The sequence below is a fragment of the Cavia porcellus genome, unplaced genomic scaffold, assembly GCF_034190915.1.
Source record: "Cavia porcellus strain 051 isolate PalLab524CR breed Dunkin Hartley unplaced genomic scaffold, mCavPor4.1 scaffold_28, whole genome shotgun sequence".
NCBI lineage: Eukaryota > Metazoa > Chordata > Mammalia > Rodentia > Caviidae > Cavia > Cavia porcellus.
The window spans coordinates 42986206-42999746 of NW_026947511.1; the positions used below are offsets into that span (position 1 = coordinate 42986206).

The window sequence follows — 13541 nt, forward strand, 5'->3', positions numbered from 1 at the left end:
TGTCAGGAGCCCCTGATCAAAACTGGACGCGGGGCTGTTAGCTTGGAACTCCCCCTGGCGGCCAAATTTTTTATCTAGATTTAAACCGTGATCATGCAAACAAAATTTTTAAACTTCCCCTTTCCATCATTCATTCCATTCTCTAGAGAGATCCGCCGCTACCCTAGGCTTCAAAGCTGCCACTTTTCCCATCCGAGTGAACCGAAGTCTACTGCAGACCCCAGACCTGTGCTGTTAAGAACACGGTCTCGGGGCTGGGGATTTAGCTCAGTGGCATAAGCACCTGCCTTGCAAGCAGGCAGTCGTGAGTTCGATCCCTGGTACCGATAAAAATGAAAAAAATGAAAAGGACAAAAAAAAAAAAAAAAAAAACACGGTCTCCAGGTCCTCCGTCCTCACCTCTAGATCATAGATCTTGACTTTTGGACTATAAATTTTCTTTCATCTGAGACAAGGTCTCACTTGCAGTTCAGGCTGGTCTTGAGCTTACTTTGTAGCCCAGGGTGGTCTTAAACTCACAATGATCCTCCTGCCTCAGCCTCCCCAGTGCTGACCTCTCTAAAAAAAGGCCAGTCCCAACTCCAGTCAAGGAAAACTCACAGGGCAGCCCTGTTAGGGACCCATGGCAGCACCAGGTGACAGGATTCTGTATTGCTTCCTACAGATTCACACTCTACCCCACCCCCAGGCCACTTAGTGCCATCCCTCCACAGCAGGACCAGACTGTCACTGTGCTGGGCAGCAAGCACTATATTTAAAGCCAAAGACTCTGGAGTCAATGCCTGACTCTGGGGGCACTGTACCATGTGCCTTCAGGGAACTTTCCAAACCTTCACAGGGGCCCTGCCTCCTGCAAGGTTCTAGGGGCTGAGGAGAGACTACTTTGGAGGATGCCCTGGGCATGGCTCCACCACTCCTGGAAGGCACACCAGGGCTGGCCTGCCTCAGTTTCCCCAGGAAACCCCAGCCAGGTGGCTGCATCAGTGGGGCTGAGCCACACCACTGCTGTTGTCTTTACCACCAAGCCTCATCTTTTAAATTTTTTTTTTTTTTTTTTTTTTTTTGAGACAGAGTCTCTATGCAGTTCAGGCTGGCCTTGAACTCACTTTGTAGCCCAGGCTGGTCTCTAACCCGCAATGATCCTCCTGCCTCAGCCTCCTGAGTGCTGGGATCACAGGCGTGAGCCACCATGTCCAGCTTCATCTTTTAAATTTTACTGGACTCTTGGTGGTGCTGATTTGTCACCACTGGCTGGTGTCTGGCAGGACTCAGCCTAACTGTCAGCTTGTAGCTCTTCAAGGACAGAGAAGCAGTGACACCTGCATACCTGGAGCTGGGCCTCTAGTCCCAAAGGCCATTTCCGGTTTTGGTGTTTTTGAGAGCTGGATACTGTGGAAGACAACTCTGGTGACTCCCCTTGAATGCAAAACAACTATTGTGACTTTATTTGGAGACTTATTTCCTTACGCTGATATGTAGAGAGCTGGCTATGGTATTTTTTCTTTAATTGGCTCTAAGCATTATAAATATGGCTAGCAAGGGTGCTGATATATAATCTCTAAAGCAAACGTTGGGCGTCAAATATTGTAATCTCAAATACTATGTACAGTCATCTAAGTATTGTAATCCTCTTTTTAGTTTTCCTCACAATCCAAAAAGTTATATTTATGATCCTATTGAGATGTTATTGGTATCCCAGCAAGTTAATTCTAATCTACCACCACCAATGCAACCCATGGCAAAAGTAAAGACACCAAGACATGTTCCACATTAAGGGTAGCCAAGGGGTCCTAAATCCAATCCCCTTGAGGACACTCTGACAAAGGCCCTGATCCTAGGCCTCTCCCCGAATTTATTATCTTGTGAAGAAGGAGGGTGGCTCAAGTGACAGGCTGGTGGGTATTACATGAGCAACTTGAGCTGGCTGGCCAGGTGAAAGAATGGCATCTCTTTTTTATCTTTTGTGTTTTTTTTTATGGGTTTTTTGTTTTTCAGGTTTGGTGCTGAGGACCGAACCCAGGGCTTCCAGCTTGCTAGGCAAGCGTTCTACCACTGAGCCAAATCCCCAGCCCCAAGAATGGCATCTCTGTAAACTGTAGAGACAAGGATATGCAGAAAGATCAATTTACATAATCTAGGGTAACAACAAAATTGTTTTGGGAGGCTGTCTCTTTAGTTTTTGATATGCAAACGCTTGTGCCCTGGGGAGTCACAGCCTCTTTAACTTGAGGCTCTACCCAGTTGATATTTTTAGAGCTTTTGGCTCTAACACCCTGCTGTGCTCATATCTAGGTACAGAGAACACCAGGCCAGAAAACAGGACAGTCTGTTGGCTTTAAAAATTATATATCAGCACCTTGGCTAGCCTTATTTACAATGCTTAGAGCCAATTAAAGAAAAAATACCATAGCCAACTCTCTACATATTGAGATAGCTCGGACCCCAGAGTAAAATCCAAGAAAAGAAGAAATTAAGAAATTGGGAGCAAAGGCTTTATTCCAGGCCTGGCGACGCAGCCTCCTCAGGATCAACCCAGAGACTGCGCGCCTAACAGACTAAGGGAGGGATATTTAAAGCTAAAAAACCGCAAAGCTGTAAAGCTGTTGACTTAGTTCTGATAACATCTGGAACTCTTGGTGCATTCTGTTACTCCCACCCTGCAGTTAAACATTATCTCGGAATAGCACACCTGCAATAACATGTAGAAAAGGGGGGGTAGGGCAGTTACAAGAAGCTGAAACTTAAGCTTTTACAAGAATTAGAAACTTAACCCTATTGAGACGGCACATACAGAGCAAGACGGAGGCGCACTGGTTAGAGTTAGGCCATAACACATTATCAGTATTAAAAAAAAATCTCCAAATAATCAAAGTCACAATAATTCAAAGTCACTAGAGTTGTCTCCCACAGATACTGAATCCAGGGCCACCCCATGCTAGGCAAGCCTGCACCCCAGCCCCCAAATGCCACTTCTTGTTTCTTGAGCCTTTTCCATTGAAAAGTCCTGGTATCCCAGGTATCCAAGAAAGCCAGTATCTACCTGTCTGTCTGTCTGAGACAGGGTCTCACTATGTAACCCAGGCTGCACTTAAACTCACTATGTAGCCCAGGCTGGCCTCGAACTCACAGCAATCCTCCTGCCTCAGCCTTCCAAAAGCTGGGATTATACACACACCACCACGCCTGGCTCTGAAAGCCAGTGTCCCAGTGGCTTGCAACTGCTTCCCTCCTGGATCCTCAGCATGGAAAGTGCACACGGGAAGACTGTGGATACACACACCATCACAGGCCTGGCCAGTGCTCTCAGGACCCACCTTCTCCTTTCTACTCCTATGTGTAGAGCTTCCAGACTGCTGCTCTTGCAGATTAAGATGAAATTTTTCTCAGATGGTCCTACGGGGACTTTGGAGGGAGACTGACTCAGACCATCTCACCTTCCACCAGTAAGTGTGCCCACCGTGGGCTCTGTGCCGTCAGAGCTGGTACACTGTGGCTGCTCGGGGCCCATCTCCTGAGCCCTGGGGTGAAAGCTTGGAGTGGAGCAGACCAGAGGCACCTGAGCATCTGGGGCAGCTTTGAGCCCTGGGAACTCCAGACAGGCACTGAGCAACCACCTGGTTGAACGTGATAGGTCTCCATGGAGCTTGGACTCTTGGCTAGGACCCTGGAGGTCACCAAGTAAACTCAAGGAGCAGGCTGCAGCTGTCAGTGCGCCAACAGGCACCTGTCAGGGAAGCATTTGTTGTTTTGGAAATCAGCAAGAACTACAGATGAGTTGGGCATGGTGGTGCATGCATATAGCACTCTGGGAGGCTGAAGCAAGAAGATCTCAAGTTTGAGCCCAGGATCTCAGTAAGACCCTATCTCAAAAAAAAAAAAAAAAAAAAAAAAGTAATATATAAAGAACTGGGAAGGTAGCTCAGTGTGAAAGCCCTGGATTCAATCACCAGGACCACCAAAAAAAAATTTTATCGAACTTTTTCCTTTTTATCGGGGATCGAACTCACAACTGCCTGCTTGCAAGGCAGGCGCTTATGCCACTGAGCTAAATCCCTAGCCCCCCAAAAATTTTTTTAATGATGATAGAATGTACAATATGATTTCCAAACTTTCCAAAGATTTCTACGGGTTCCCTGAGATAAAACAGCACAGTGGCAGAATCATAGTCAATATAGTTTATCCAAGGCACGATTATTGCTAATCAGGCACCCACTGGCCCTTGGAAGGCTGAGGCAGAAGGATCCTTGTGACTCTGAGGCCAGCCTGGACCACATAGCAAGACCCCATTTAAAAAAAAAAAAATAGGAAAGAAAGAAGGCAGTGCCCAGCTCTCCAGTGTCTTCTATCTGGCCTTCTCAGGTGCTGGGAATCTTCTAGCCCTCTGCTGCTTGCTCTGCCTCTCTGGACAGCCTTTGGTTTGTTCTGGAGCCACACCTGCTGGGCTGGTTTCCTCAGCAACCTTCAATTTAAGTGCTCAGTGTGTGGTTTGCAGATGCAAGTACAGCATGTTTTAAGAAGATCCAGTACACAAATGTCAACATTACCAAAGCAAATTAGGGAGTGGCTGTTTGCCTGACAAATGAACCTTGCAAAACAACTCATTTAAAGCTTTTTAAACACTTTTATAAGTTTAAAACAAAATGCATTTACATAGTTATTAAATACTCTAATATTCAATCAAACAGCCAGTGAAAATCCTTCCCCAGCTACCTAGCCATGATTCCCCCTCCTCATCCCTAAGCCACTTCCCTGAGACAGTCTTGTGTCTTCGCAATCAAACTTTCCATAAACAAACACACCCTTCTCTAATCTTTTTCAAAAATAGCACCCTTGCCTAACATGGCCCTCACTTGTAATCCCAGCACTGGAGGATGAAGCAAGAGGATTGTGGAGAATTCAAGGCCAGCCTGATCTACAAAGTGAGTTCAAGGCCAGCCTAGACTGCACATCAAGACCCTGTCTCAAAAAGACTAATAAACAATAATTTTAGCAAGCAAGCATTTTGGGACAAAATCAGAGGCTTTTATTTTGTATATATTTAAAAGTCTACAGATATACTTTATTGTAATATGGGCAAAACATAGAATCATCTTAACCTAGTTTATTTTTGGTTTGTGGGGAGTTTTTTGGTTTGTTTGTTTTGAGACAAGGTTTCGCTATGCATTTCAGGCTGGCCTGGAACTCCTGGAGACCCTCCTGCCTCAGCCTGCAGAGTGCTGGGGTCACAGGTGTGTAGACGCCTGGTTTAACCTAGTTTTTAAAAAGCAGTAAAAATACATTTTAGTTTCAAAATACCCACAATCTGTTTGTATTTGTGACCTTATACTCACCGCATTTACCCTTAACGTTCACCCATGCAGGCTAGGGGAGCACCTTAACAGTGTGCAGTGGCTGTTTCCTTTGTTCCCTTTCATTTTGTTTTGATACCAGAGATGGAACGCATAGCCCTGACGCTGAGCAGCTGAGCTCTATTCTCATCCTTTGTCACAGCACTGAGGACTGAGGCCTTTTTTTTTAATTTCAAGACAGGGTCTCCCTCAGTTGCTAAACTGCCTAGGGTGGGTTCAAACTCGCCCAGAGCTCTGGAAGATCTGGCGCGCACCACCACATCGCCAGCTTCAACAGTTACCCAAGGTGACGGAGCCCCGCCCCCTCCAGGAAGCTCAGACCTAGACCCCGAGCTTCCGGAAATCCCAGCGCTGGACCGCGCAGTGCGCCTGCGCGTGGCGCCTGCGCCCTTGGCCCCGGCCCCGCCCCTGCCCCCCCAGGCACGGCCCTGCGAAGGGGCGCCCGGAGTTCCAGGCGTCACGCACGCGCACGTATCTCCTGGGCGTGCCTAAGAGACTGCGGGCACGCGCACCCCTGTGACTCAGGCTGTGGACGCAGCCGGCCGAGAGCGCCCGAGACCCAGCCACCGAGCCCGACGCTCCCCTCCGTGTTCCCTGCGTGCGAGCTACTTTAGTTCCGCCTTTCTTACTCCTGGGTGCCTCCCCCTGCGCCCCTGCCCCAGCTGCTAAGCGTTGCCCGCTAGGAAGGAGAAGGCAGAACTCTGGTTCCAGGCAGCTAGACTGGGGCTTGAACTCAGAGCCAGGCGTGTTTTTATCTTCAAATAGAGTTTTGCTGACTTGCCAAACTGTTCGAGCCAGGCTCTAATTTGCAGGCCTCCTGTCTCAGCCTCCCAGAATACGGGTTCCAACTGTGAGTCACCCCACCCAGCTCAATAGTTTCTTAGGTGTGGTGTGAAGCAGGCGAACAAGCCCTGCAGAGGACCAGGAGGCAAACACTGTCTTTAGCAAGATATTTGGCTTTTGTCTCGTGGGTAGCTGCATAGCTAAATGGTATGATTGCTTGGCCAGTTGAATGACAGAGCCAGGCACTGAGTACCTGAGTACAGTGGAGATTCTGCTTGTTTCATGATTGTGCCTCAGCAGTAAGAAAGGAGACTACTTGACAGGCAGTGGATCTTTTATGATCCTAATCGACCCCTTCTCTCCATTTAAATACTCGCTTCCCTTAGCTTTGATACTCTCCTGCTTCTGCTTAACTTTCAGCTTATTGAGATTCCACTTTGATACTTGAGGTTTTTTTATTCCCCTGAGCCAAGAAGTCGGTCTCACAACTACACACACAAATCCTATTTTGATGAATCCCAAATTAAGTTTTCTTGGCAGGCATGGTGGTACACACCTGTAATTCCGGGACTCAAGAGGCTGAGGCAGGAGTGATACAGGGGAATGAAACTCCTGACCTCCTATGTGTCCAGTCCAAGTTCATGTTCCCTAAAATCCAAGAATGAGTTTTAGAAACAACGGAGGTTAAGAGCAGAATATATTTATTAAGAGAAAGAAAGCTTCTGTCTGAGAGAGACAGAAGGGGTCCCAAGCAGGTTGCCAGGGACTCTGTCTTTTCCAGGGACTTTTATAGAGTAAAACCATGAGGTTAGGTGGGTCAAAGGTGGGGAAAAATGGGAACATGCAAGGTGGGCATAAGGTGAGACAGAACTGTGGTCAACCAATAACATTAATTGGCCGGGGATTTAGTTCAGCAGCATAATCGCCTGCCTGGCAAGCAAAAAGTCTTGAGTTTGATCCCTGGGACACACACAAAAAAAGATTAATTGCTCAGGTAAAATTGATTAAATTGGTAACAAATGGGGGAGTGACTCACATATTAATCGGGCATGCTTAACAGCAGAGACTCTTCCTGTAGGGGGTGGGATGCGGACTCCTGACTTCCTCAGGGTGATAGAGAACTATCTGGACTGTGGATCCTTAGCATGTGGTTGTATTTGCTTTGCCTTTTGTCTTGAGAGCTGGCCCTCAGCAGGAGGTGATTGTCTCTCCCAAGGCTGCAAAGTATCTACTCTTCTGCTCTGGCTTCTTTGAGGGCCCAGCTCTGTCTGACTGCCTATAATGTCCCTAAATAACTCAGCTCCCTGTAACAGGAGTATTTCCACAAATTTGATAACAGCATGAGCTATATAGTGAGTTCAAGGCTAGCCTAAACTACACAACAGGATTCTGTCTCAAAAAGATGAAATGAATCAAGAACAAATACCAAATTAATATTTTCAGACCAAAGCCAGGTATGATGATAGTAGCCCTTAATCCCAGCACTCAGGAAGTTGAGGCAGGAGCAGCTCCATTAGGTTTTGTTTATCTATTTATTTTTTTATTTATTTTGGTCTTTTTGAGACAGGGTCTCACTATGCAGTTCACGTTGGCCTTGAGCTCACTTTGTAGCCCAGGCCGGATCACAACGATTGTCCTGCCTCAGCCTCCTGGGTGCTGGGATTACAGGTGTGCACCACCACACCTGGCTTTCCTGTGAGTTTGAGGCCAGTCTGGACTACACAGCAAAACCTTATCTCATAGCCAGGCATGGTGGCTCAAGCCTGTAATCCCAGCACTTGGGAGGATGAGGTAGGAGGATCGTTGTGAGTTCGAGACCAGCCTGGGCTACAAAGTGACCTCAAGGCCAGCCTGAACTGCATAGCGAGACCCTGTCTCAAAAAAGACAAAAAAAAAAAAAAAAAAAAAAAAAAACCCTTATAACAACAAAAACCCCTAAATACATTAAATATTAAATACATGTGCGCAGAGGCTGCCCTCAGTAAGTGCCTCCTCTGGGATCATCTTCACCTCCTCTCTCTGCCCTTCCTCATCCCCCAACATGTTGTTTTGTTTTGTTCAACCAGGTCTATGTAACTGTCTTGGTTACTTTTTTCTCATTGCTGAGACAACATAGCTGATGCCCAAAATTAAAGAAGAAAAACTTTGTTTAGCTCACAGTTTGTGGAGGTTTCAGTCCATAAGCAGCTGGCTCCAAGGTAGGTTAGCAGGGCACAGGGGCAACAGTTCAAGGAGGCAGGAGACAGCAAGAGCAGAAGGGAGGAGGGGAAGGGAGCCTCTTCTCGCCTTACACTGTAACCAGGCTACCTGCCCCCAGGGTGGGCATGGCACTCAGCATGTCTTGCACAGGCTCAGGGTGTTTACAAAGCAAGGACCGTGGTCCCCCAATGAGTTGTTTGGTTAAACTTCTAACCTTCTCAAATTGAGTATCAACCATTACCGTGGCCCAGGCCGACCTGGAACTCTCAGTGATCCTCCTGCCTCAGCCTCCCAAGTGCCTGTACTAGAAGCATGTGCCACCACAACTGGCACCATTCCCATTTCTTGAAATCATCGTCTCCATCTACCGTCTCTATTTCACTTGTTTTTCTCTTTTTGAGACAGGGTCTTCCTATGCAGTCCGGGCTGGCCTAGAGCTCACAGGCTGGTCTTGAACTCACAAGACCTGCTGCCTCAGCCTCCTGCATGCTGTACTGTCCCTGTTTCTACATATTGCATGTATCTCTACCTCCTCCAATTTTGCTTCCCACCCACAGCCTGTTTCAGGAACCCTCAGCGAGGCCGATGCCGTCTGTCTCCATCTAGCTTGTTTTTTCCAGGTCTCCTTCTGGTCTCCTCTGGTACCAGGCAGTCCCTTCTGCTGAGGTCCTCGGTCCCCTGCTGCCCTCTTGCCTAAGTGATTCAGGGTGACTCCTGTAATTGGCAACCCAGGGACTGTGTTTGCTTCCTGCCTTCACAAACACCTCGTTATCTCTAATTCCCCCTCAGGACCCAGCCCAGGGAAAAGGTCCCTGTCCCCCAGAACCAGTCTGTGTGGCTTCCTGGCTTTACCAGAGGTTACAATTAGATGTGCCAGGCTCCCCTTCCACCCCAGCGTCCCCAGAGGTGGCTTCATTTCCAAGGGACCTGGTTGCAGCCCGGCCCAGAGCCCGGCTTTCTACTGCTGGCTTCATCTGCTCTGCCCCCTGGGTGGAAATGGGCCCTGTGAGAGTGGGGTGACCTGAGGGCTGAGATGCAGCCCAGGGGTGCAGCCCTCACCAGGCACAAAGCCTGGCTTCCAGCCCCAGCTCCATGATCAGTCGGTCATGGGATCAATCCAAATGCTGTCGACACTCTGCGGACTGTGGGCCTTTCCAGGCTGTACCAGCATTGCCCGAAGTGGTCACTGCAAAGCACCATGGGAAACAAAGCTGCCAGGTGCTTTGTTTTTTGGTTTATAGGTTTGGTTTCATTTTCGAGACAGTCTTACTGCGTAGTTCAGGTTGGCCTTGGGCTCACTGTCACAGGGTGGCTTCCAATTGGAGGTGACCTCCTGCCTCAGCTTCCCAAGTGCTGGGATTACAGGTGTGCCCCACCACTCTCCGCACTGCACAGCCTCTTTGGAGGCACCAGGCAGATTTTTTTCTCATCGAGGTCCCACCCCAAAATGCCTGCTCCAGGCATGGGGCCACACACAGCCCGGAAGACAGACTCGAGCTTCTGAGGCCTCCACTTCCCCTCCTCCTCCTCAGCCTGGCGCTGGTCCCTTGTGGAGGTGGAGGGGACACGGCATAGCCCTGAGCCTGACATAGACTGGGGCCGCTGGATTCAGGGAAAGGCTGTGGGGAGAGCACATCTTGGGGGTGAGTCATCACTTACTGCTCCCGGAGCCAGGCAGTGCCTCCAAAGGAGACATTAATAAGAGCCAGAGGGGACTCGACCTGAGACCATGGGCAATGGGGCCCAAAGCGTCCCATTGACCCCAGAGAGCAGGGTCGATGCGGCCAGAGGGAGACCAATTCCTTTCTCCAGAGAGCAGGAAGAGCAAAGCCAAGTTGTTAGGGCAGCACACAGATGCTGGGATTGTGGGAGAGCGATGCGGAGGAGCCACTGTAAATATTCACAAAAGCCAGCCGCCGGGCCCCAGGCTTGTTCATTTCCTATGCGAGGCAGCATGGGAACCCCAGGACAAACCGGGGTCCCTGGGCAGCTGTGTCACCATCCTGCTCCCCAGCAGCTCCAGCGCTGTGCTACACCCACTGCTGTTCTCAGGGACAGGAAGTGATTCCTGGGGCCTCTGCCATGGAGATGACCACACTGTGTCCTCCTGCAGGTGACACAGAGCTGGCCACAGCCAGATGGAGTCTGTCCAGCTCCCAGAATTCACCTCAGCCTCCACTTGCCTCTGGCTGGTCATGAAGACAGAAAAGCATTAAGGCTGGGCATGGTGGCGCTCGCCTGTAATCCCAGAACTCAGGAGGCTGAGGCAGGAGGATTGTTGCAAATTTGAGACCACCCTGGGCTGCAAAGTGAGTTCAAGGCCAGCCTGAACTGCATAGCAAGAGCCTGTCTTAAAAAGACAAAAAGAAAGAAAAGTAAAGCATTAAGATGTTTCTTGCCTGTGACCACACGAAGAGGACAGGCGGCCCTGGGCGGTCTGGGCAGATGCCCTGTTGCATGACGCCATGTTCATTTGCCTTTGCTTTCGGGTGTTGCTTATTCTGGCTTCTCTCTGGAGGGAGAGCTAGGAGAAGCCACAGTAATTACCACTCCAGGGAGAGCTGAACTGCAGGCCTGAGGCTGAAATGCACTGACAAAACAATTTTTTTCATATCATGTTCTTATTCCAAAACATCGCTTTAAACTGCTTTGTAACTGAAGGTTTGTTGTTTTTTTGGTATTGATGATGTTGGAAATGATAATCATGTATTGAATGACTTTGCAATGGACATTGGACTAGCTTCTTTGGTTAGGTTATTTTTCTTTTTCTCTTCTAGTCCTGGGGATTGAACTCAGGGGTACTCTGCCACTGAGTTACATCCACAGTGTCTTTTACTTTCAAGACGTAGTAGTTCTTAGTTGTTCAGGCTGGCCATGAATGTTCAATCCTCCTGCCTCAGCCTCCCAAGTACTGGGATGACAGACATCCGTGGCTTCTTAAATTGCATCTTGAGGTTGCCCTGAGGGCAAGCTCTGTTCCCGGAATTTAGGATTTCCAGAGCTCCAGCAGGGATCTTGGAAAGAAGATCCCTCATCCCCAGCTGTGTGAAGAACTCCCTTCTTCTGCCTGGCATTTTTCCAGCCTCTGTGTCTACTTGAGAACCAAATAAGGCAACACCCAGCCAGGCAGGCTGAAATCAGAAAAGGGTGGGGGAGTGAGCACGAGAGCCTCAGGCCCAGGTCTGGTCAGGAGGGAGGGCAACCACCCAGTACTTCATTCCCGGGCAGAGGTGGAAAAACACAACGGGCATCCAGGGACTCCCAAGGCAAGGAAGTTCCGCTTTCCAGCCCTCCGTGATCCCTAGGCTCTAGGACCAGACAGAAGTTCACACCTCATCCTTACCCTTCATACACTGTGTGACCTCCAGCAAGTAACTAACTTCTCTGTGTCCTAGTGTCCATTTGCTGTGAGCATGACTGCTACATCTTATAATGCAGGCATATTCCAGGACAAAAAATACTTGGTAAAAATTACTAAGTAGTAGCCAGGTGTGGTGGCTCATGCCTGTAATCCCAGCACTCGGGAGGCTGAGATGGGAGGATCGATGCGAGTTAGAGACCAGCCTGGGCTACAAAGTGAGCTCAAGGTCAGCCTGAACTGCATGTCGAGACACCATCTCAAAAAAGACCAAAAAAAAAAAGTAAGTAGTGGGCATGAGTTGAGATATGTTTGCAGATGGTGGGTCAGGAAAGTGGAATTACCCAAGAATGCTCAAAAAACTAAACTTCGTAGACATGAGATGTCAGAGGAGGAGAGACCAGATCACTGGCCAGCGGTGATTGGAAACTAACTTCAAATGAAAGTTTAAAGTTAAATCATGGTTCAGGCTTTTGCTTTTGGTTTTTTGAGACAGAATCCTGCTATGTAAGTTCAGGCTGGCCTGCAGTGATTCTCCTGCCTCAGCTTCCCGAGTGCTAGGATTTCAGATGTACACCACACCTGGCATCACTTACTGTTTTCTGTTTTGTTTTAACAGCTAGAATCTCACTACTGAGACCCATGCTGAAGTTGAACTCCTGCACACAAATGATCCTCCTGCCTAAGCCTGGTGAATAGCTGGGACAACAGTACACTAAGCTTTAATAAATTATTATTCTATGTGACCATAATTTCTTGTTCCTTTTTCTTTTTGGGTGACCCTAGGGCAAATGCTAAACATGTACTCTACCACTGAGCTACACTCCCAGGCCCTCACTGTGAACACTTGATGAATGTCTTGTGCGTGCCAGGCTGGCTGAGTGTCCAGGTGGGCAAGGCAGGGGTTTGGGAAGAAACGGGGAGCCAGCCTGTCACTTCTGAATCACTGAATGCAAACGGATTGTTTTTTGTAGTAGTCTTATGTAGCCCAGACTGGTCGTGGACTCACGGAGATCCTCCTGTCTCAGCCTCCTGAGTGCTGAGATTAGTCCCACGACACACATCTGGATCACTTAGACTCCTGCCTCAGTTTCCCAGAGTGCTGTCCAGGAACCCACATATCCCAGATAAAATGTATGTAGACGGCTAGCTTATCTTTCAGCCAAGCAAGCGTGAAGGACTACAAATACTTGTTACTGCTTTTCAGACCTGGTCTTGGCTATGTAGCTCAGGCTGTCCTGGAATTCATGAGGATCCTCCTGCCTCAGCAACCCGCGTGCTGGGATGACCGGCGTGCATGCCTGGCTGATGACTGCTTTTCAGGAGCGCAGAGATACAACTACGTTTTGCACTAAATCAGACTAGGCTGGCAGGGGCTATCCTGGAGTGAGTCTGGGGACAGAGGCCAGACTTCCAGGCGGGCAGTGGAGGCGAGGGCCAGGCTGTGACTCTCCGCACCCATCGCGGCGGCCCTCAAGCTCTGGGACGGGCCCACGTGACACGGCGGCCCCGCCTTAGGTCCCCGCTTTGGACGCCCTCGGAATTGAAGCACCATCGTCCCCGGCAGCTTCCCGTCCACGCTTCCGAATGAGGTGGCCGCGGCAACCGCTCACGTCCCGGGGGTCGAGATTCAGACGAAGCGGGAGAAGCGGGAGCCGCGGGCGCCCGCCAGACACCGCCGAGGACGCCACGCGCGTGATGGCGCGCGCGCCACCCACTGGCCCCGCCCACACCCACCTGATGGAACGTGCGCAGCGCGCTCTTCGCGGCCGCGACTCTCGCAGCGCTCGTAGCCGCACGTCACGGCCTCCGCCGCCTCTCATTGGACGCGCCTTGTCGTCACGTGACATCAC

The 13541-nt window shown here is 49.5% G+C and overlaps 1 long non-coding RNA gene across 1 annotated transcript; it reads right to left on the bottom strand.

The window, feature by feature from the left end:
• Positions 1-5000: 5000 nt before the first annotated feature.
• On the bottom strand, positions 5001-5644 carry LOC134473698 (uncharacterized). The gene is made up of 2 exons (XR_010044087.1): positions 5331-5644; positions 5001-5250 (listed from the first exon to the last, which is right to left on the bottom strand). It is a non-coding gene; the product is annotated as an uncharacterized LOC134473698 (long non-coding RNA).
• Between the last annotated feature and the right edge of the window lie 7897 nt (positions 5645-13541).